We start from the raw sequence: 22,959 nt of genomic DNA, 5'->3' as shown, positions 1-22,959 counted from the left end.
GTAGTTTCCACAGAAACCACTCCCCGCTGAGACAGGTGCCTCCAAGGGAAGTGAAGGGAATATAAATGAGAGAAAAAGACGCGCACAGATGTCATATGACCTCTGCGGCATCCCTGCACTGTTGCAAATTCAACTGAACACTTCTTCGTTTATTTTTAGTTTGTTGTTCTTGATTGCATGAGTGGCACCTTCTCTGGTCGTGTAAAGTCTGGCCACCCTTCCCTCACATGGAACTGGTTTTGCAGCTGGAGGTACGGCGATGCTCCACCTTGGCAGTGAACTGACCACATCAGATACTAAAGTCCAGTGCTCTAGGAACCACTGTGCGTGGGAGAATTTAAATGGTAAAAGACAATTTTACCCCTTTTTTATTAACTTTTTCTTTTCCTGAAAGAAGTCAACAAAGACAAACAGGTATGGAAATATTTCCTTCCAGAGAGGAACCGGAGAGGAGGGAAGCTCAATTGATTTGCCTGTCAATGGTTTTGTTCTTTTGGGGTAGAAGACATACTCTGCTAGGAAAAATGTATTCTGAAAGATTGGGATGTAGGAAAAAGAAATTAACACAAGTCCTAGGATTTGTTAACTGAGGAAAAAAAGGAGAAATTTCTTTAATGTACTTTAATGTCACTGAGGCAAGTATGGATTGACATTTCTGAAATCCTTTTGGGCTTTTTTTTCACAAATAGTGTTGATTTGTTGGTTTTTTTTTTTAAAGGGCAATAAAACCATGACATTCATTCAAGGCTTAGTGCAGCCATAACTACAGATTAACGTGCTGGCTACTTCATCTTCATCCTGTCATCTCTCTGCTGCTTTATGGGGAAAGCAGGCTGACATGGTTATTAAATCTGGCAGCTGTGTTGTATGCACATGGGAAGCAAGTAGAGCACAGCATATAGAAAATGAGTAGCTTTCAGATAACAGCCTTCGTTTCACTGCTGCAAGACTTGAAAGGCAGCCTAAAAAACTCTTTCTCTTCTTTGTAATCACCAGTCGCTGGATCAGTGCGCAAATATCACAAATACAGTTGCAAATGTAAGTATTCCTTGCCTGTGTGGTGCTTTCAGATTGCTAATTAAGGTTTCTACCTCAGTCTTCTGCTTGAAAAAGCAGAGAGATGAAAGCTGAAAACATCCTGACAGGGAAAGCTTCTCTGCAGTATTGTTCTGGCTTTCAGTGGAAGAGCTGCCGAGGGAAAGGGATGCATGAACGCTTTCCAGAGCAAGTAGTTTGTAGTTGTGTTTGTTGATTTCGGGGATATCTGCTTGCAATTTTGTCTGTGAGGGGAGAAGTCAAGCAAATGCAGGAGGTACTTATAGAGAGATGTTTTTCTGCTTAGATTAGATAGTATTAGATATACAGCAAGAAAGATACTTCAGCTGTAATAGACAGCTTGTGAGTACATAGGGGAGAAATCTCCCTTGGTATTTTTCACTGTATTTTCTTTAAAAATCCATAAATGCAGACCTAGACTTCTCATTAGGAAATGCGACAGTACCTTATTATAAGAAACGCAAACAAATAGTCATCATAAGGGGCACCAGTCAGTCTGCAGCTGACCTGATAAGAACAATGAACATAGCACGGTGAGCAATGCATGTTTTTCACCAATCTCACTCTGTCTATGCATGAAGATGATCTTTATCTGCTGTGTGGCATGAAGACAGGATAGTAAGGTGGTTGGGAAGCAGTGGGTTGAAGGTTTCTTGGTGTTGCAGTGATACTGTAAGGAAGAGAATTGGTATTTTTCAGTGTTTTTTGGTCTCGTAGCACTGAAGAAACAGCATCTTGGGTTTTATTCTCCTTTCTAATTCAAAGATTCTGTAGAGTAATTGTCCTTTTGAGTTTATGGCTAGTGAATTCTTACTGTGCTGTGAATGAACAGCTTCTGATCAGTACCAAGTATAAATATCAGATAATTGCACAAGAAATGCAGATTGCAGTCTGCTTCTGTTGCTGCGTCATGTTTCTTGCTTTATTTATAGGTTTTATTATTTTTTGAGGACCACTGCGGTACTGTAAACTTCTTGTGAGTCATGTGAAAATGTCATTTTCACAGTTAACAGGTGACTGCCATTAAGTGACTAGGGAGAGAGTATGTGTGTTATGTTGTTTGCTGCAAGAGAGGGCTAAACATATTCATGGTATAACCCCCTTGATAATGCTGCTGTAACACAGGTATGTTTGATCAATCTGTTGTTTATAAGCTTCTCTTGCAATACTTCAGCTTCATCTCACATATGTGTATAAATGCCTGTCTTCATTTTGGCAAGTAAAAGGTAATTTTGAAGCTTCTCTTTCCTTCCTCTTGTCTCCTTTTTCCCTTATAGACAGTCAGAAATTCATAGCTTCTCTGAAACTTAGCACTGAAAATGGTCATTTTTGATGACAGCTGTGGAGCTAAGCTTCCCAAGCTTGAGTGGCAGTCAGCCAACTGCTGAGACAAGTGGTGACCTTTCAGGACAATGTCTCTCACAAAAATGTCAAAATATTAAAATGGCAGACATCAAATGCCATGTGTGTGGGGAAGGGTAGTCAGCTGGCAGTCTTTCAGCTGAAGACAGTTAATCCACTGCTTGCTTGGATTAAACATTGAAAGCCCCTGCCTAAGTCTTTAAAATATAGAGAAATTATTCATATGTGTCCTGAATAATTCCAGAAGTTCTTCTGGGAAGATTTGGGACACGGATGGAAAATTTCAGAGGCGTTTTATTTAAAATCTGCTCAGACATCTTCCTGACAGATATCCAGAAAGGCAGATTTTGGCCTTTAATTTTGCCCTTTGCATTGTATACTAGTTTTCCTCCCAAATCTCTTATCCAGAATGTAAATGGATCCTGATGAAGCCTAAGCAAAGTTCATCAATGCACAACAGGATGCTGAAATTCTGATAGCATGTGCACTGACTTTTTAGGCATATGCTCACTGAATACTAAACAATCCCCTGCAGTTCTTGGTGCTGCAGTCCTGAGCTGGAACTTCATTTGCTATTACATGCATCGATGCTTTGTAACTTTCTTTGAAGGCTCTGAGGTGTGAGCATTCCCATGCTCGCTCAGATACCTTTACCCCCTGGTAACAGATCAGTGACATTGTGATAGACTGCCTTGCTGGTTTCCCCCCTGCTGCATAAATATTTCTGGGAGGTGTGAAACTGCCTGATCCTTTACCTTGGCCTATAGAAAAGCCAGGCAGTTGATGAGGGAACAAACCTGTTCACATTGTGATTGACCTCTCTTAGACAATAAGAAGTGGTACACCAGTGACTGCACTGGACCAGTCATGTCCAGCCAGTTTGCAGCTGGCCACAGTTCAAGAGAATTCTCAGTATTCTCCATGCAAAGCACAGGGTGAGCTGCCAACACAGGTAACCCCTGCAAAGTATTCAATGTTCAGATTTAATAGTGCCAAATCCATTGTTACTTACCAACATGCTGAAAGGTATATAGTCCTTTCCAGTATTTCTTTCCCTTTTTCCTTCTCTTTCAAGATAGGAGTTCTGTGTCATTCCAAGTTCGTTTTCTTACTACAAGCAAGCAACTTTTTGTAACTGTGTTTTAGTGTTCTTCACTGCTACTCATAGAGGAAGTGTGTCCCTCCCCATCTGTCCTTTAAAACTGTGAATCCTGTATTCCATGACCACCTTCTCTCCATATTGGTCTTTTCTTTCTAGTTAGTGTTCTGTGATCACTCCTCCTTTCTCCTAATTCCCTACAAAGAATTTTGAGACAAATGAGATAGGTAAGGACAAATTCCCATAAACATCTTAGAGAAATTTATCCTTCCTTCCCTTCCTTTCTCCATTCCTCCACCTTCAAATTTCTATCTACTTTGACACAAATACTTCTGTGATTTGAGACTTATTAAGATGAAAAAATCTGTTTGGAAGAAAACCATTATGCTCATCTAGTTGAGGAATAAAAAGGTAACTAGAGTACCAATTAATGTAACTTACCACAGCACAGATACCTAGGCTGAGTTTTGGATTTTGATCTTCAAACATCAAACCACATGTAGGCTCCATCTATTTAATCATCCCTGATAATGGCTGCTGTTTTCTGTGGGCTCTGCATGAAGAAAAAATCTGAGAAAAATAACTGCACAATCAGTAATTTCTTTTAAATCAAATTATTCAGGACTTGGTTATTTCCTAGGAAGCTGTGCAGTGTCAGATCATTTCATTAAACATCAGTCATTACACCTGATATGAAATTCTGACTTGTCCCCAGACTGCATACAAGCTGTACTACAAAAACCTCCTTAGCGCACACTTAGCACCATTCTTGTTTGGCTCTTCGTCTGAATTCAGAACACAGATATCAGTAGTATGTTACATCTGAATTGGTTGTCAGGATAACAGAGTTTTCTTAGACATGGCCTTGAAAACGCATGTAATTAAAATTAGAAAATGACATACACTTACTGTGACCTTATTTCAAAGTTGTCTTACTGATTCACTTGGAGTGTCTCCCTTAGGCTGTTAGTGTTTAGCTATTAAGTAAATGAAGTATATTAATTGAAAGTAACTCAACTGACCAAAACATGACTATAATTACAAAATAGTTGTGGGCCACCAATGAAGATTCCCCTTAAAATCATTAAGACACTATTGTCAATTACTAGGTTATTAAGGTTCATGATAAACATAATTGCTAAGGTAATAATATTCCTTATTAAGTTTAATGAAGCATGTTTACCTTTAGTTATTTACAGATTCTAAATTTCAATGTTCATTATTGGCATGAACTAGCAGCAGCATGACACACGGCCATCAGACAGTAACTGACTCATCATGGACCATGTGCTGTGATTCAGGCAGGTGAAGAGTGGGGATCACAACATGGGATGAGAGTCTTCATCTGTATTTTCTGCAAGACTGATTTTTCCCATCACTGTGCTCCTTATCCAGCTTACAAGTAGATTTCAGGAGCAGTCCCACATCTGTTAAAATCACCTTTTCTGCTACCTTTTGTTTGAATAATATGGTGTAAAGTACACAGTAGTTTTTATACCTGTAAAGTAGGACTGAATCTGCCATCTGAAATAAATCAGGACAACTCTCTAGTTTACAAAGCCACATTATAATGCACTATTTCATGCTGAAGGTATTTAATTTTTTCAGTTTGTACACTCTTCAGATCATTTTTCATGAGACAAGGCTGTAGCATGTGAATACAAGCTATAACTTAATGGAGCAAGGTAACCTACATAACTAAGCCAAACTTGTAATTATTCTTTCTGGAAATGTATATTGCATAAACCACTAGGATTTCTAATTGCCGTTTTTATTTTGAAGTGATAAACCTAGTTGTATATGGAGGAATAAAAAACTCTAAAGGATCCCAGAGGGCCCAGTTGCAGTTGAAAAGATGCAGTACCTTGAAGTTCCGAGGATTTTTTATTTTCAGTTTGAAACTATACTTTGCAATAATATCTCTTTTTGCATTGACACTGCAACTTGTATCACTTTAGTGACATATTAAACACTAAATTTAAATATATATTCTGACGGTGTTGCTTGACCCTTCCAGAAAGCAGTTGAAAGGATCTATATGAATGGAAGCAAACAAACATGAAGGGCTGTTGTACTCATAAAATGTCTGTCTTTTTTTCATGCAGGGAACAATGAGTAGAAGTCTGAAAGATTATTTGCAAGCATGCAATTAATCATAAATCCAGCTTGATCTCGATGGATAAAGCAGTAGTTTATCAATCTGGTTAGCTAGTACTTTGAAAGGATTTTGCAGAACTCATTAGTTCAGGAATATTAAGATGGGTGCCTCTTTTTTTATGAGACAATAATGTGATTCCCAAATGGATTAGCTAGAAGGTTAAAAGCAAAGCAATTTATCCCCATGGTGGTATGGATTAGTGTTAAGAACATTCTGAAATCCTGTCCTATCATTCATTTATTTCCAAGCATTCTTAAAAGTAATGACCTAATTTTAAAAACAGTAAATTAGAAATAACCAAATCACTGCAGCTTGTTTGTCTTTTAGAAAGATAAATGGTCTTAATTTAAAGGCTTCAATACTTTTGAGTCTCCTTTACCTGTCTAGGGGAGTAACTGAAAAAAGTTAAACACCTTTTCTGTTCTGTTCCCTCCCTCCTTCAGTTCAGTGGGAATTCACTGACACAAGGGGCTTTTGTAAATAATGAGAGAATTTGCAGACTGATATTGAGCTACTTCTGTTTGAACGCCTTGTAATGAACCAGTTTCCACTCTTCTGTGGAAATAGGCTCGCTGAAATTAGTGTCTTTGTCTTAGCAGAGAAGTAGTTCCTGCTGGAACTACTAGTCTTGTCAGGGCTAAGTTTTTGAAAGAGGAGGTTGACATCAATTCCCTTGACATTTTGAGTGTTGCCCTCTGACATACCTGAATCTGTAGGTTGCTCTAGCTGTGTTAGAGTATGTGTGGCCCTCAGGTTTTAAATTAGTCCTTAGATAATGCTGAGACATTAAGTAATTGCTATGTAAAAGTAAAGCAATGAGACTGAAAATGGATTAAAGAATTAGATAACTAACAGCCAAATTATTTTAGCATGTTTGGAGTTTCCAGGACAATATACTTATTAACCTTTGGCCAAGATGTAGCCATCCTACAAGTGAACATAACTCATACTGCCTATTCTCATGGCAAATTTTTACTCCAAATGGGCTTCCAACCACCAGTGTTTCTACCAAGTGGAATAGCCAAAGTACTCTTTTTCTCTATAAAATTAAGATTCTGTGCTTCAAAATGAGAAATGAAGAATTTATTCAGCTTTTCTTTTGTTTTTGAGAACATGTTGAAAATTAACATGCTTGTAGCATAGATACTATTGTATAGGGCTTATAATGAACACCATGCTATGACATCAAAGGTCTTCTAGAAATCAATAATTATTGATGAGAAAATAAGTCATTATTTTCACTGTAATTATTAGGAGACGTGATGGTTTGCTTTGGTTCTGACCTTGGTTGTTCATGCACTAAAATAATAATTGCAGCTAATTCCTTTTTTTCCATAAATGTTCATTTCTTGGTCAGCATCACAGAATGTAGGTAAGGGAGGACCACCATGCAAAACACTTCTATTTCTTGGGAAGTGTGAGTTTATCCTTTTGGGGCAACAAAAGGTCACATCATTGGCTTAAGGCAGTGCTTTTAAAAAATTATTCTGTCCTTAAAATGTTTTCTGAAAGGTTTTGCTTTGCTTTATTCTTGAAGGGGTGAGAGCAAATAGACACAGAGAGGACTTCACCTGATTGCAAGTGCTATGGAGAGCAGAAAGAAGAAAGTTCTTTGATACTCCTTGATCCTCAGCCAGCTAGCCCTTGGAAAAATCAGAGCTGATGTTATGCAACCCTGATTTGGGAAAAAATGGCTTAGATCCTGCAGGAGCAGCAAATCCACACTACTCTGGCCCTATCATGTGGAAAGCTTTTTCCTGTAAATATGTTTCCCCTCTCTTTGTCATTGAGGAAAGTTTGAGTGTTGTCAGGGCAAAAAGTGGCTGAACATCAGTATGGCATCATCTGTGCTTCCGGTGAACTATTTAAATAAAAGTGTTTGTAAAGACAGTGTAAGAGAGCCCTTCAGGTGATTGCTTTAATCAGGGAGGGGACAAAAAGTAAGTGTAGGGCTGCCTATCACACTGGCAGTGCAATTCTCTAGGTCAGTGGATTGCTGTCTCTTCACAGGACTATTTGTCAATGGGTATGTATACAAAGAAGTCCATAGTAGTTTGTTTATCTACCGATTCAGAACAGATGCTCAAATAGCACAACTTTCATGAAGGAGGAATTGACAAAGAGTGCAGCTGGGCTGAGGATGGTACAAGAAACTCCATCCATCGCTTTCCAAAAGGCACAATGTATGGCTTAATTGTTGCTACTAACAATTGTTGGCCATTTTATTTGCTATAGCAAAAGTATGATCCCATGGAGAGCCAACTTGGAAAAATACAGTGACAGAGGAGACTCTTTTTCCCATTCACTTGGCTTCATTCACTGAACAGATTCCACTGGCTCTGTCTGGACCAAGACCTTCCACTATTGCTCACCTGCAAAGTGCACTCCTTGACCACTATGAGGTCTTGAGCTGGCTAATACAGTTGTAATTAGGGAAGGAACAGCCCTGACAGTGAGGAAATAGTGTTAGTACAGTATGCAATAAAAAGAGCAATATTTCATATTGGGGAATTTTTGTAAGACAATATTTCTTCTGAGAAAGCTGCCCATGGGAATACTTCTCCTCATACCAGAGAGTTTCCTTCAGTGCCTTGTGAACTTAAACTGTCCTCTTTCATTGAATTGGGTGTGATGTGCCTTGTTTAATATCATTCTCTGCTGCAAGGTTTATATTTAAGGTATGCTACACAAACACTAGGAAAGGGGAGAAAGCAACATGCCTATATCACATAAAAAATTTGTCTCCCAAGTGAGTATGCATCGGGACACAGTGAGGTTAGTGTACGTATTCATGAAATGTTAAAAAATTCATTTTCTGGAATAAAGCCACACTCAATTGTTTAATATTCAGGCTTCTACTGCAAAACAGAGGATTTTAGTGGTTCTGAAATAAAGACGTGAATTTTTGTCGTGCAAAGCAATCTGATTTTTCTTAGTCTTGCTCTCAGAAATAAATCAATGATTTTGGCTGAAGTTTTTAATGAGACAAACATCTAGCATGAAAGATTTCACCCTAGCCCCTAAATGCTGTCAATATATTAAATGCTGAAGCATGGTCACTTAATGGAGAAATATAAAATTACTATGCTTACAGATCATCCTACCAAAATGCACTAAAAATGCACAGTTGACAACAAAATGCTGCTTTGGGCAATTATCATGGCATTCAGTACCTCTGTGTAGCAAGGAGGTTCCTAAGTATAGCTGTAACAAGATTTCTTAGAAAAAATCTGAATATACCTCTGTGGTTCTTCCCCTTCCAAAAAGTGATATTGGAACTTGCTGTAGAGTCTGAGATTACTGTGGATGAGGAAGGAAGTGAAAGCGAAAAGACTGGACCATCTTCAGTTTCATTTTTTGAAATGCTACTGGGAAAACTTGATTTTTTCCCTCATTCCCAAGTTAAATAGATTTTTGAATCTGCAGAATATTTTCTTCCAGAGTGCCTGTGTCCTGTTATTTTGTATTGTGGACATTAATGCTCCTGAATCCTCTGGAGTATCAAGGAATTTTAGGCATCATCATATCTAGGGATGCCAGTGGAATGGACTACAATATAAGCTTCCTTTCTGGCTGACTTGTGCTTTTTGCTGTCTTTAACGTGTCCTTAAAATGACCAAGAAATATGGCTTTAAAGTAACTGCATTAATCCAATCAATTGCTGAATTTTAGCAATTACATTGCAATTATCACGGCCACCTTCTGTGTGGTCTCTTTCAGCTTGAACTTGAGTCAGAAAGCAACCAAGAGCAAACAACAATCCTTTAAACGTGCCACATTGCTGACCTTGACGAGCATGCAGAAAAGCACAAGTGAATGCACACAAATTTTCAAGGCCTGATGTTCATCCAAACACTGCAATATTACCTCACACAGATTTTTTTTCCTTGCATGCAAACAGAATCACAGTGTGTGAGCTATAATTTAATACATATTGTAGCCTGGGTCAACACAAAGGCCCTGGTAGAGCACTGTGATGCAGTAGGGCAGCTGTGACTGTTTTAACAGAATCAGAGGGTCCTCGCTCAAGGAATGAGGCAGAATATTCATTACTTTTAAAGCAATAAGAAGAATGAATGCTGGAAGAAAGGTTTTTTTAAATATAAGTGTCTGTTAAATAGAACAAAAAGCAGACTGAGATGGAACTGATTTCATATTAATGTAAAAATGCCATAGTGATGCTGGATCCAGGTTATAGAGATTATAATTTTATTTCATGCTGCATACCTTCAGAAAACCCTTACTAATTTAGATAGCATTGGTATTGCTTTAGCATATACATTTTAAAAAAATTTATTTATTTGCTTGAGATGGAATATACAATATCTCCAAGCTTGTTTACTGGCTAGGTAATATTTCAAAAGACTTTAAGTTCCTTCCCTTCAGTTAACATTTGCAAGAAACCTATCTAGACTTTTTTGTTTTCAAATGAAAATATATAATTTAGTTGATTTTAGACTTGCATTGAATAAATAATTAAATGTCATGTTTAATTCTTAATTCATGCTACTTGTGTATTAATTACAAGTATTAAAATTAATTACAAATTCTTATGGAGATTTCTCCCCATAACTTACAGTTGCTGTGTATACATACAGTCATACAAATACTTCTCATGGAGAATTTGTTTTAAATATGTATATGTATTTCTGAAGCATTTTAGCATTCCATGAATTCCATTTCTTTTCAAGTCAGTGAGAGCATATTGAACAGAACTCCATTCTTTCAAGTATGCATGTTTCATAGGTTTGCTTGAATTTTATAGACCATACAGAAATTTGTGGGAGGTGCTTTCATTCTGAAGTGAGCCATTTGTCTGCACACTTCTTTGTTGTTCTTGCCTTTAATAAGAACCTTTGTATGCTCAGTCTGCTGATGTTGTCTGTTATCCATTTTCACTCAGGTTCTTATATGTGTGATTGACTCAAGGATTACTCTGGGATTATTTTTACCCCCAGTTCACTTTTCTTAGACTGCTATAAAATGGCATGACATAATTAAATCCAGATGTGGAGGTGGTTTGGTTCTGATTACATGACAGGTTTAACCATGTGCTACTTGGATCAGGAGGACTTTTATATTTTAATTGAGTTCTCCTGTATCGCTAAAGTGTGTAGTATCTTCTAACATTGTCTTCTTTCCCTCTCCTACTGCTCAGAATACCTTTATAACAGAGCTTTGCTTGAGAACTAGCGTGTCCCTGTTTTTATAGGGGATAGGTAATCACCAGGAACTTGACTTGAGAACACCTGGAATTCATCAAAATTCCCTCTTACTAGCCTGTTATATGAGGATATTGAAAACTTGGACTGCTGTGTTTGCTTGCAGGCTTCTATCAGTACACACCACTATCTTTTAAAAGCATTTCTTTATCCAAGTGAATGATTCTGACCTTTGTTGTGTCTCTGCAGTTTCAAGCATTTAAATTATTTAAGTATTTCTGCATGCTAGGTAACTAGCACATTTTCTCTAGGCTTGCTTGGTAGAAAGGGTATGGAAAAGTAAGTTGAGTATAGCATTTTTCTTGGTATCCCCCTCCCTCCAATTCACCAAGTAGGAATAAAATGAATGGGTAGTTTCATTCAAGGAGAGGTAAACTCCTGATCCGCACTGGGAGAGGGGAGGGACAAGTCACATCTGCACCATTAGGCGCAGACCACTCTGGCCATTATTCAATGGGGTGTGTATGTGTGAAGGGAGTTAATTCCTTTCAGTTCCTGGATTAATCCATGGCTGACCTCATTGATGTGACAGTGAAATCAGCGGGAGTTCTCATATGCTTGGCAGGAAGGCACGTATTAAAGTGCTTTCTTTGAACCAAGGTCACTGCATTGCTAATCTGGGCATTTTTCCTGTGATGGGCAAATACCTCTTGGTCTGTGAGCATCCTTTGCTCTTGTTGATGCAGAGGTTTGGTTCTGTGCCGAGGAAGCAAGTGGGATATTTTCTGCTGAGCTCAAGATGAATAGGGTTTCTAATGGGAGCATGAACCATGGCTATCTTGAAGGCAGTCTTCTAGTTAATTGTATCTGTTTGTTGTGTAACAGCAAGGTCTTTGCAAAAGAGTTCTTTTGAATATCTCCCTTGAGTTCTTCTGTGTGAGCAGGAACGTCTCAGCTCACAAAGAATTGCAAGGAACTGGAGAGGTGATCTTTTTTCTTTGTAAACAAACTCACATTGCAAAGGCCATACCTAATAAGGAATTTGTCAGTCCAAAGGTACTGCTGGAAATGTTTATGCTGTTATATGGAAAAGCATTCCTTGGAGACAAGTCATCTTGTAATTTGAAATTAGTGTGGATGTGTGTGCTACTAGTGTCTGTAGCTCTTTTTTGGCTTTTTGTCAGAGTACCTGACACTCAGAATGTAGGTCTGCTTCAAAGTCAAAACATTTGTCCTTCTGAAATATTTTTGTGGACCCTGAAGTTAATCAGAGCCAAAGGGTGTTTCAGCACTCTTTGAAAAATCCCTCTAGAAGTGCATGAATCGCTCCCAAACAACAGTGGAATTTAAATGTTGTCTCTAGATTCATTCACATAATAGAGAAATGCCTGTAGTGTAGTATAGCAAGGCTCAAAGTGGCTTATAGCCAGCTTGGGTATAGAAGCCAGTTATGGCAGCATGGTGCCCAAGACAGGCTGATTTGCTTCGCTTCTTGTCTAAGTAGGTTTACTATATTCTACAACCCCGAAGTTAATCTTTGCCCACAGTGCATATATTTTTGGAGGTGCATCCTTTTATTAGTGCATTTGTGTTATGTTTGGAATAAGTGACCTCAGAGGTGGTAGGAAATTTTTAAAAAAACCCTGCTGATGTTATCCTGTGAAATAGGTAAGACATAATATTACCACTTTACAGAGGGATATAAAAAATAAAATCACTAGTGCAGCTCTAACTAGAACACCAGTGATAGTCAGACATGACAACTGCTGATGTACATCAGCTGTATAGCCCTTGTTTTCTTTCCACACAGCTTCTAATGCTATAATTGTATTTTTGGGTACACTTACCATTTCATAATACTCTGCTGCTTTTCCATTCCTGTGGAGTAGAGACACAAGTCTGCATGTGCAGTGTGGCGTTATTTACACTATTAAGTTCTGGCACGTATCTCTGTTTGATCTGATCCTTCGTGTAGCATTACTGATGAGGGCGAAGGAACCATGACAAACCTTGAAGAGAGGCAGATTCTGGATAGGAAGCTGGCACATTAGGGAGAGATTCCAGCAATTGTTCAGCAGTGCAGGAAGGAGTAGTTGTAAACCTGACCTTTCTGTGTAGAGAGGCATGGAGAGGTGCTGACAGGAGTTGTTTCAGTTAAGCCATTTGGGCATAGGGATACTGCCTATAGTATATATGGCCTCCAGAGGTTAGATACATCCCCAGAGTCTTTTCTGGCACTTGCTAGACCTCGGGAGGCACCAGCAAAGGGTTAAATAGTTCCACAGTGTGTTTCTGGCTCTCTAATTAGGAAATGGTCCAAGAGCTCAAAGTTCAAAATGCACAGGGTCTGAGCTGGGACTGAGCCCAAGTTCCCATTGATTGCAGCCTCATATGTTAGTGTGCTGCATCTGCGCATGGTCTCTTCCCATTGCCATTTCTGACATTTGTTTTCCTTTTTAATATGAAAATGAAACAATTCAGCTACAAAGTTTCACTTTTTTTGTCACTATCTAAAGTCTTCCATTGCTTGAGCTTGTGTGCTTTCTGGGAATAATTTGTAACTCACTTTATAATTGACAGCAGGCCAGTAAAACATGACAAAAATCTTCTCACTCAGGTCCATTCTGCAGCATCTGTGGCTACTGCTGGAGAAGCAGGACAAGTCTACTTCTAGCATCGGAATAGATATGAACTGGTCAGGCTGAGCCTCAGGGGATCTGAGGTTCCTTGTTGGCCCCCAAAAGGAGACACAAAGGACAGGCAAAATAGCATCCAGCTGAACTTGTGTTTTGAGAAGAAAGGGCAGAGTGAGGCTGGGCTGAGGCCACAAAATGGGAAAAGTAAAAAAAACAGTTTTAGCAAGCAAGCAATAAAAAGTAGAAGCCAATTGCATGGATAGTAATATGAAAGGGGACAGAGTCAAAATGTTAGCCATGGAGCCTGCAATCTAGAGAGTGGACAACGTTCTGCTGAATCATATAATAAAATCATAGAATATGCTGAGTTGGAAGAGACCCATTAGGATCAGCAATCTAAAACTTGGCCCTATGCAGGCCACCCCAAGAATCACACCATGTGCCTGAGAGCATTGTCCAAATGCATCTTGAACTCAGACAGGCTTGGTCTGAGTGACAGTGCTGTGACCACTTCCCTGGGGAACCTGTTCAGTGCCCAACCACCCTGTGGGTGAAAACCTTTTTCCTGATATCTCACCTAAATCTTCCCCGACTCAGCTTCATACTGTTTCTTTGAGTCCTGTCATTGGTCATGAGAATGAAGAGATCAGTGCCTGCCCCTCCCCTTTCCCTCACAAGGAAATTGTAGCCTGCAATGAGGTCTCCCTTCAGTCTCCTCCAGGCTGAACAGACCAAGTGCCCTCAGCCGCTCCTCATACAGCTTCCCCTCAAGGCCCTTCACCATCTTCATTGCTCTCCTTTGGATGCTCTCTAAGAGCTTAATGTCTTTCTCATACCGAGGTGCCCAAACTTCACACAATATTCAAGGTGAGGCCACACCAGTGCAAAGCAGAGCAGGAAATCCCCTTCCCCAACTGGCTGATGATGCTTTGCCTGATGCCCCTCAGGACATGGTTGGCCCTCCTGGCTGCCAGGGCACTGCTGACTCATATTCAACTGGCCGTCGACCAGGACCCCCAGGTCCCTTTCCACAGCACTGCTTTCCAACATCTCATTCCCCAGACTGGATGTACAGCCAGGGTTGCCCCATTCCAGGTGTAGAATCCAGCACTTCCCCTTGTTGAACTTCATATGGTTGGTGATTGCCCAGTCCTCTAATTTGCTGAGGTCTCTCTGCAGGGCCTCCCTGCCTTTGAGGGAGTCAGCAGCTCCTCCCAATTCAGTGTCATCAGCAACCTTACTTAGTATTCCTTTGAGTCCTGCATACAAGTCATTAATGAAGATGTTGAAGAGAACCCAAATATTTTCTTTTCAGATGCAGAAAACTTAAATATTTCATTTTTTTGCCTGTCAAAATATATCTCCTATCCAAATTTTTCCATAGGAAAACAAATTATTACTATGTTTTCAGAAACTTGCATTTTAATAAAATAAAACCACACCTTCCTTTAGAAAATACATTTCAGTAAAACATTTTAGTTCTTGCTTGAAATCAAACAAGGGATTACAGGAGCTTTTGAGGACGACATGTTTTTGGGGGTCAGAGTTTTAATTTTTACCCCAGAATAGATAGTAGCTTCTAGGGATGACAGTCAGCTTTTTGCTTATGAAAAAGGCGGTGATTCTGGTCTCCACCTTTTTCCCTCTCCTTTTTCAGCCACATGTGCTTACTATTTACCTCTGCTGGCTCTTGGGCTGCTTAACATGGCAGGGAGATGAGTCAGATCATTAACCTGTCTGAAAAACATACCCAGCAAAACAAATTTGGTCTGTGAGCTTTCACACCATTCCAGGAACACGCATGAGAGAGGGGCAGGCCTGTGCAGCTGGGAATGGTGGTGAAGAGAGGGGGCAGGATGACCCTTTTGGTAAAAGTAAGTTGTTAAATCAGCTTGGACATGAGCTGGTGTCTGGGTTGGTATCATTGGCAGTGCTGATAACAATTTTCCTACGTCATACAAGGCTTAAGGACAAAGAGGCAGCTTCATCCTTGGCATAATTCTGTTAGTGGAGTTGCAGGACTTGTACCCAGGGTCACTTTGTCTAAAGTGTGCCTTTTCAACATAGTCCACTAAATCAGCTCATTCTCGCTCTCTCTTTTGTTTGTGGCTACACTGAATTAGCATCTTAAATAAATTGCCATGGGAATCAGAGATGCAATAGCTAGCTTGCTTTCTCTTGTGCATCTACAAACAGTCTTTTCATAGCAGTCTTTTCACAATCTCATGTACAGTGTTTGGGCACTTGATGCATATCCATCAAGGGCTTTTCATGCCTGTCCTGTTCCTTAAAATATAACAGTGTAAGGTGCATAACATATGATATATGGTTGATGGTAGAAGATTTCTAGCACATATTATTTATATACACAGATGAAACATCCCTCCTTCTGGAGTGACTTGTTGACTATTTATTGTTCCTCACTCTCATACTGATACACTATTTCTATATTTTGTGACAAGTGGATTGTAGAAAAGAAAGAAGAATAGATAACTTGATTTAATGAAGCAGGGCATTCTCTTCATAGAGGACAAGGTAAGAAAAGAGAGCTTTGTAGGAAGAGAGAAAGCTGAAAAGACAGGCCTTGTGATGAAGAGAGCTGTGGAAGTGGATCCATAAGAAAGAAGAAACTCTGAAAAGGCCTTGAAGTTCAGGACAAGAAAGCATGGCTTTCACAGGGCTGTAGGCAATGTGGCTGTGGTATGGAACAAAAGATAACCTCCATTGCTGAATTTTTTGTGGAAAACAATGCAGGTGCATTGGGAATAAGATCCAGGCTCACTAATCCAAATAATTAAAGTAATCAAATACTGTGATCATACGAGGGATCTCAGCAGAGATTTGCATGTTAAAAGTATTAGAAAAAAGCTCTGGTAAAATAATATTGTTAGTGTGGGTAGCACAGAGTTAACTAAGTAGGAAATCTGGGTAAAAGTAAAGGCAGTGTAGATTATATACTTGGATGGCAGCTGATGGAGCTGTGCAGTTGCACCAGAATCTCAGATATCATTGAGGAACATGCCTAGTATGTCTCACTGTGAAGAAAAACTTGCAAATGTGACCCTGATACATTGTGATGCAGCGCTATATGCCAGAACTCTTGAGCAGCCTGTCAGCAGAAGCCCGAGAGCTGTGATATGCCTTCCCATCTGAATGAGGTGTTAACTCCAGCATCTGCTTCTGCAGGGTGTTCAACTCCATTACCAAAGCAGAGGGGGAGAGAAATTACTTTTGCCAAGACTACACAGAAATGAATGTAGTGTGATTGCACTGCTTTAATTTGACCCCAGAAAGGATCTTAAAATTAGGAGCTGTCAAGGCATTTAATACAATATGCCTAAAACACAGGGTGAAATATGGGACTGGAGAAAATCAGAAAGCTGAAAAATACATATGAATGCTTGTAAATCACTGACATAAAGTGGTACAGGAGCCTGCACAAGCAAATAGTAAAAGCTGGATAGACTATAACAAGAGTAGGGTGCCTTTGGGATTGTGAGGGAGGAAGGGGTAGATGCTGAGAGAAGAATTAATCAGAAAAGTCAGAGAAAAAATGGTTAAAGCCAAAACGATGGCATGGGTTTTAAGGAGGATTTTGGTTATTTCCAAAGCAAAAAAGAGCTCAAAGAGCCTGAGGCTTGAAGCACAAAGAATGATATTTATGCAGGGAGTTATTATAAAACACTTGATGAGAGCGATTTTGGTGGCAGACAGGCCTCACAGCCAAACTAGAGGCATAAGAAAGTAGGACAGAGCTGGGATGAAATGGGATCAGCAGCTGTAAGCAGGGTATTCAATTAACTAGGAACAATTCAGTTCAAACAAAGGAGAGAGGAACTTGGGGAGACAGGTGGGATCATAGATGGCTGAGGCAAGATTAGCAGGAGCTTGTATTTCAGGGAGTATTCACTCCATGCAATACCTCTTTTGTCTCTGTGTTAAGATCAGTAAACTGACAGAGAAATATTTGCTTCTGTGCTACATACATTACCTTTCCTTGAATGATGGGGGGGACAGACAGGGGGTCACAATGTAGTGCTGAAGAGAGGGGAGACTCAATGCCTCCACTTTTAACAGCAGTAAGTTGCTACATCAACTTGGTTCTCTCACAGAACCTTACTCTAAGGTGCCTCTGTTGTGACTCTGCTCATTCGGGGAGATCAGGACCAAAAGAACAAGCGGTTAAGATGGAGGTGAAGAGAAGCAGTCATAGGAGGATCAATGAAGGTTGGAGGGTCAGGTCAAGAAGGTCAGGGTAAGACATTTGTGACAGAGAAGTGAGAAATGCCAGTGTCAGCAAATAAAGCATGTTAGGAAGGATGAGAGTAAGAAAAAGAGTGAAGAAAAGAAAAATCAGAGACTTTGCAAGTAAAACTTCTTTACAGTGAATATGAGCTAAACTTAATTTACAGGTTTTTTGTTCATTTGTTCGTATGTTTGATTGACCTAAAAGGAACAATGCATTGGAGATGCCTGTGGGCTCTCTAAAAGTGTTTGTATGAATATACAGCAAATATGTGCTTTTCCTGAAGTGACCTATTGATTTTTTTTTCCTTCCACCTTAAGCCTTTTAATGCCTAGCAGCAAACCGTCAAGCACTGGCCCTTCCCAGTCAGTCCCCCTTGTTCCCCTGCTTAAGAATGAAATGCAATATCTTGAACACCCAGAATGCGAAGAAGCTAATCATTGGCTCGCATTGTGGCTGGCAGGGCAGACCCGCCTCTTTGGCTTGTGCTGACAAGCTGTTTATGTTTGTGCAAGGCCACCCTTTAACTCAGCCACCCGATGGCCGTAATGGGACCAACTGTCTGAATGCAGGGAGCTAAATCTTCTGATCAGAGGCACAGCGAATTTCAGCCTCTAATGCTCCTGCGTGGACTCTATGGAACACTAGTAAGTAGCTTTCTGTCGTCTTCTGGCTTTTCTCATAAGACTAAGGGCATGTTTTAGCAAGGCAGGTAGGCGCTGTCATTCAGAGAGGCAGCTATTAAAGTATTTTCCTCTGTCTAAAGTAAAAGAGCAGCTACTTTGTATGCAGTGTCATGACTACAAGGACCACACGATTTCAATCTCAAATGAGACCTTCCTGGGAGGCAAAAGGGAAGAAGTTAATAGTAACACAACCCATTTCAACTTACTAGGTTATTTTTTTTTTATGTGCATATATATGTATTACTTTATTTAATCTGCATCTAATTATTTTTAGCTACATTTCCAGTATTTGATCATCCAGTCATATTTCAAACAGCAGTTTTTTCAAGCTCATGAGTAGTGTGGTTTAGAAAAGTGTGAAATGGCTAGAAATTAGATACTATAAAATGAATGCTCCCCAAAATGCTGATATGTGCTGTCATAATCGAAGATATATGCCTAGCAGTAGAAAAGCAAAGTTACGTTCAGAGATTTCAGTCCTCTTTGTTGAGTGCTATTGGGAAATGTTCACAGCTCCACAGAGCAAAAGACTGCAAAGATGGAATGGGCTTGACTTCTTGCATCTTTAATATGCCCTTTCTAATTTTCAGAATTTGAAATAAAATATTACCTGCTTGGACAGTATTCTTCAACTTGGTCCTGCATAGCATATATTGATGGACTTTTTAGATTTTTTCTTTTACCATTTACACCAGCAAAGAAAATCTTAATAGCTCTGTCAGAGCTGACCACTACGCAGAATCTTAGAACTGGTCTGCTCCTGAAGTTTTGGCAAGTCTGTGTCTAGGTTTCATGTGGTAAGTGAGGGTCAGACTTTAAGATACCTGGGGGAAAAAAGTAGCAGCCACTGTAAATAAGTGTGTTCGTTATTCTTCTTTTTAAAATCACAGGAAAGTAAGTTTCAATCAGATCTTTATTAGCCTTGAGTCATGCAAAAAAAAAAGAAAAATAAAAGCAAATCCAAAGCAAGGCCTGATACCATGTTCCTTTCAGCTTGTTTAACTTGCCCCTTATGGATGTACCCAATAGGGGGATGCCCTGGGGATTGTGCCTTCATCTCTGTTGTATTTCTTGTGTTTTGGGGCTGTGCACAGCTTCTGCAGACAGCCCTGATGCAGTCTGGAGACCTTTGGCTCAACTCTCCTACTCATCTATAGGATCTTAAGGACTGCATCAATGAGTTGTGAACTGCAGAGGGCCAGTCAAGCAATATTATGTGTGGGAAGCAGTGGCTAGGAGACAGGCAAAAACTTTCAAATAAAATTGGTCAGATTATGGGCAGCTATTGTACTTGGTACATTTTAACTAGGTGGGTCTTGATGCTGATGGTTGTTCAGCCCTGAGACTGAGCCTCCTCTACAGCAATACAGTGCATGTGTGGTAGTGTATGAACTAAAGCTAATTACAGCAATAAGCTGCTTCTGTGCCAGGCTGTGAACACAAGCCAGAGTGTTTCAGTCAGTCGCTCTAAGTAGCAGATAGATACTAACCATTGATTAGTAAAGATGGAAATGAAATTGGTTTTTGTCTAGATTAAGAAAGCAGGATCTCAGTACTTAAGTAACAGTGAAAGCCATGAGATACACACCTAGGCGTTTTTGCTGTGCGCTCTCAGTACATAGTTAGGAGTAATCAATATGCTTACCACATTGTCTCTCTCTTGGCTAAAGAAAGAACTCCCTTGTGCATCACGAGCTCAGCACAACATGGCTGGCTCTGTAGAGGCAGACTGTGCCTGTTTGATTTGCATCAGGGTAAACAGGCAGAAGATTAAAATTGATTTTTTTCCTCCCAGAGAGCTCATTTTGAAGATGTATTCACAGGGCTTGCTAAAACGAGGTGCTGAATCAACATCCTTCATTTAAAAAAATGCTCTTAACTGCATAAGCTATAATTGCACTTTTTGATTCTGAGATGGTAGGCAGTTTGTGAAAACAAAATTATTTATTTGTACTCATTAATAGAGCATTCAGATAGCCTGGGAAGCAGATAAGGATATTGTCCTCAATCTACAAAAGAGGGAAATGAAATCTGCAAGAAAACTGGAAATAGAACCAAGATCTGCTTCCAGGGCTGTGTTTTTACTGCGATTCATTCTCTTCCTCTGGCTCTCTAGGTGCACTGTATGTTGACTGCAGGATCACTTGCCAACATTTTCCTGTGGTTGAGGAAAATGCAGGCACATTTGTAATATAGCTATTGTTCAGTTGTTCAGCACTTAATGGAAGGTATTAATTTGGAGTTGACTGAAACCCTGACCAGTATTTCCCAAATATACTTATGGTTACCAGATTACTAAGACTACCAGATTTCCCCTTCATTGCCCTTGAGAATGTCAGGCCAGCTCTCAAAGTGGATTGAATTCTTGGGAAAGAACAACTTTGGATTAATAAGAGTTTTGAGTTACTAGAGCTGTAATTCATGACACTGGGCATTTGAATTTTTAGTGAAAGCAGAAGGCTTCAAGGGTTATTTTCATCTCAGGGTTTTGGACTTTAAGCAGGTGCTCTTCTGCTGTGTCCTACGTGCTTGACACACATGAATTAAGATTATGATAAGGGAGAGCCTGTGAGTGAAATACCACGTGCCCCCCTCCCATCAGCTTTTTGAGTCTGACCAGGAAAACTGAACTGTCAGGTAGCAGGAAAAAGTCTGAGGGACTGAAAGAAGCAATGGCAACCTTCTGTCAGGTTTGAACAGAATTCCTTATAAAATCGATCACTATCAATAGAACTCAGGTCTCCATAGGGATAAAGGCTGAGATTTGCAAACAACCCCTCCTCAGCTTCCTTGGGTAAGTTGCCCTGTCTCTTAAATCTAAACCCTCTGACTACTATCCTCCATGCTAATATCCTCAATTTTTACCCATACCTATGAAAGCTTTTAAAATCTTTCATTTGTGGTTTGAGTTTTTCTTTTCCAGGTCCCTTTTCCTAGTTATTAGATCCTATTCTAGGTAAGGGGTATTGTTGCCACTAAAGTGGAACATACTGGTTGGTTCAAAAAAAATGAAAAATGCTAAGCATGCAGCCTTTTCTATTAAAAAAAGAAAGAGCAGCAGGGCTGTAGTACCCAGATCTCACTCATACATCAAGAGCAGAGAGTCTTCTTCTCATATGTGCATTTCATTTTGATGGTGTTACTTGGAGAAGGCACTGCACCTAGGAAAGAAAAGGATTGCTAGGCAGGTTATTGGTGCAAAATTCACCCCAGGAGAAAAGAGGAAGTTTCTCAACCAGGGATTTGCCACAGGGCCCATTCTGCAGGGTGGCCTGAAATATAATGGAAAACTTGGGCCAAGACAGACAGAAAAGGGATCACTTCTATCTTCCTTGCCCGTGGCAGAGTGAATTGCAGTGGCTAAGTGGTCTTCAGGTCTGTAGTGCCTTAAATCATCTGTATCTACCAGTGTCCACTGGTTTCTTTGACTTCTCTCCCTTCTGTCTGATTGATATGCCTGGCCTCCCTGCTAGTCAGCAATGCTGAGAGAAACAAGCATCAGTGTATTATGGCTCTGCTCTGCTCTTATGCTGGGAAGACGTTCCCTTGGACTCCATAGGCAAGCCCTAAACTTTCTTCTTACTGGAATCACTGGCTTACAGAACAGGCTGTCTGCACTGCTGCTTTGCTTTGATAGTGTGTAAAAGGCAGAGTCTTACAAACTACCTTCTTTTAGGGTACATACAGGACTTGTATAATATTAGCTGCAGCCTCCAGATGGTCCACCCTGATGCCTCTCTAGCTCACCTCTCTCAGGCCCAGAAAGCAAATTGTATCCCAGTATGTGCTCAAGTAGGCAGGAAATATTATAGATGCCACTGCTTCTTCATCCATGAAGAAGCTTTTAAATATTTCATTTTCCTTCCTTTTTGCCTTTGCCAAAGGTCTAAGAAAGCAGCAATTTAAGCTCATAGCATAAAATGTCCCTAATTAAGAGGGTAGCTTGCTGTGTTCTGTCCTGGTTGCTGCTGTCTAAAAAAAATTATCATGGCTGTCATCAGCCTTTTCCTCTTATCACTGCTGGTTCACAGCATGTGAAACTGAGAAGCATAGTATCCATTAAGATTCAAGAATTATACTGCAGTTCCCTTCCTGAAATGAAATCATACTGGAGCTTGCTTTCTTCTTGACATCTTTCTTCTTATGCAGCATCTTCAGTTGACACTTTACCTAATGCTCCCTAAGGTATGGTGTAACCTCCTAATGTACCTGTCAAATGTTAATGTTTGGTACAGTAATATTCTGGCATGGAATTCTTCAGGTCTTACTCTGGCAAAACTCTCACTAATGGCAATAGAGAGACTGGTTACTTAAGGACTGAAATGGGACTGTGAGAATTACAATCTTTTCTCATATGTGTGGTTTAATTTCTGCTTCTGATTGGGTTGCTTAACTTTAGAATGGTACCCTTGGCCTTCTTTTCTATTAGTTTTTGAATGTGTAAGAGCAAGCTGATAGGTATTTGATGATGTTAATATCAACTCCAGCATTGCAGTGGCTGAACTTTCTGCATATTACAGTTTTCATTTGCATGGCTTCATGAGACCACCTGTC

The 22,959-nt window shown here is 39.8% G+C and overlaps 1 protein-coding gene across 9 annotated transcripts in view; it reads left to right on the top strand.

Moving 5' to 3' along the window:
* Nucleotides 1–47: 47 nt before the first annotated feature.
* TRIM2 (tripartite motif containing 2) overlaps nt 48–22,959 on the top strand; it is a 93,570-nt gene continuing 70,658 nt past the window's right edge. For 2 of the 9 annotated variants that reach the window (XM_027676896.1, XM_027676894.1), the window contains exons 1-2: nt 48–344; nt 719–1,038. The gene's annotated coding sequence lies outside the window, so the exon portion shown is untranslated. Of the gene's footprint in view, nt 345–718; nt 1,039–1,178; nt 1,590–18,229; nt 18,367–22,959 lie in introns of those variants that run through there. The other 7 variants (XM_027676897.1, XM_027676895.1, XM_027676906.1 and 4 more) reach the window with 5 other exon arrangements.

The sequence above is a fragment of the Neopelma chrysocephalum genome, unplaced genomic scaffold (assembly GCF_003984885.1).
Source record: "Neopelma chrysocephalum unplaced genomic scaffold, ASM398488v2 Primary Assembly neopelma1_42b, whole genome shotgun sequence".
Classification (NCBI taxonomy): Eukaryota; Metazoa; Chordata; class Aves; order Passeriformes; family Pipridae; genus Neopelma; species Neopelma chrysocephalum.
The sequence above is the reverse complement of the archived record's forward strand: the minus strand, read 5'-3'. Positions and strand labels throughout refer to the sequence as shown.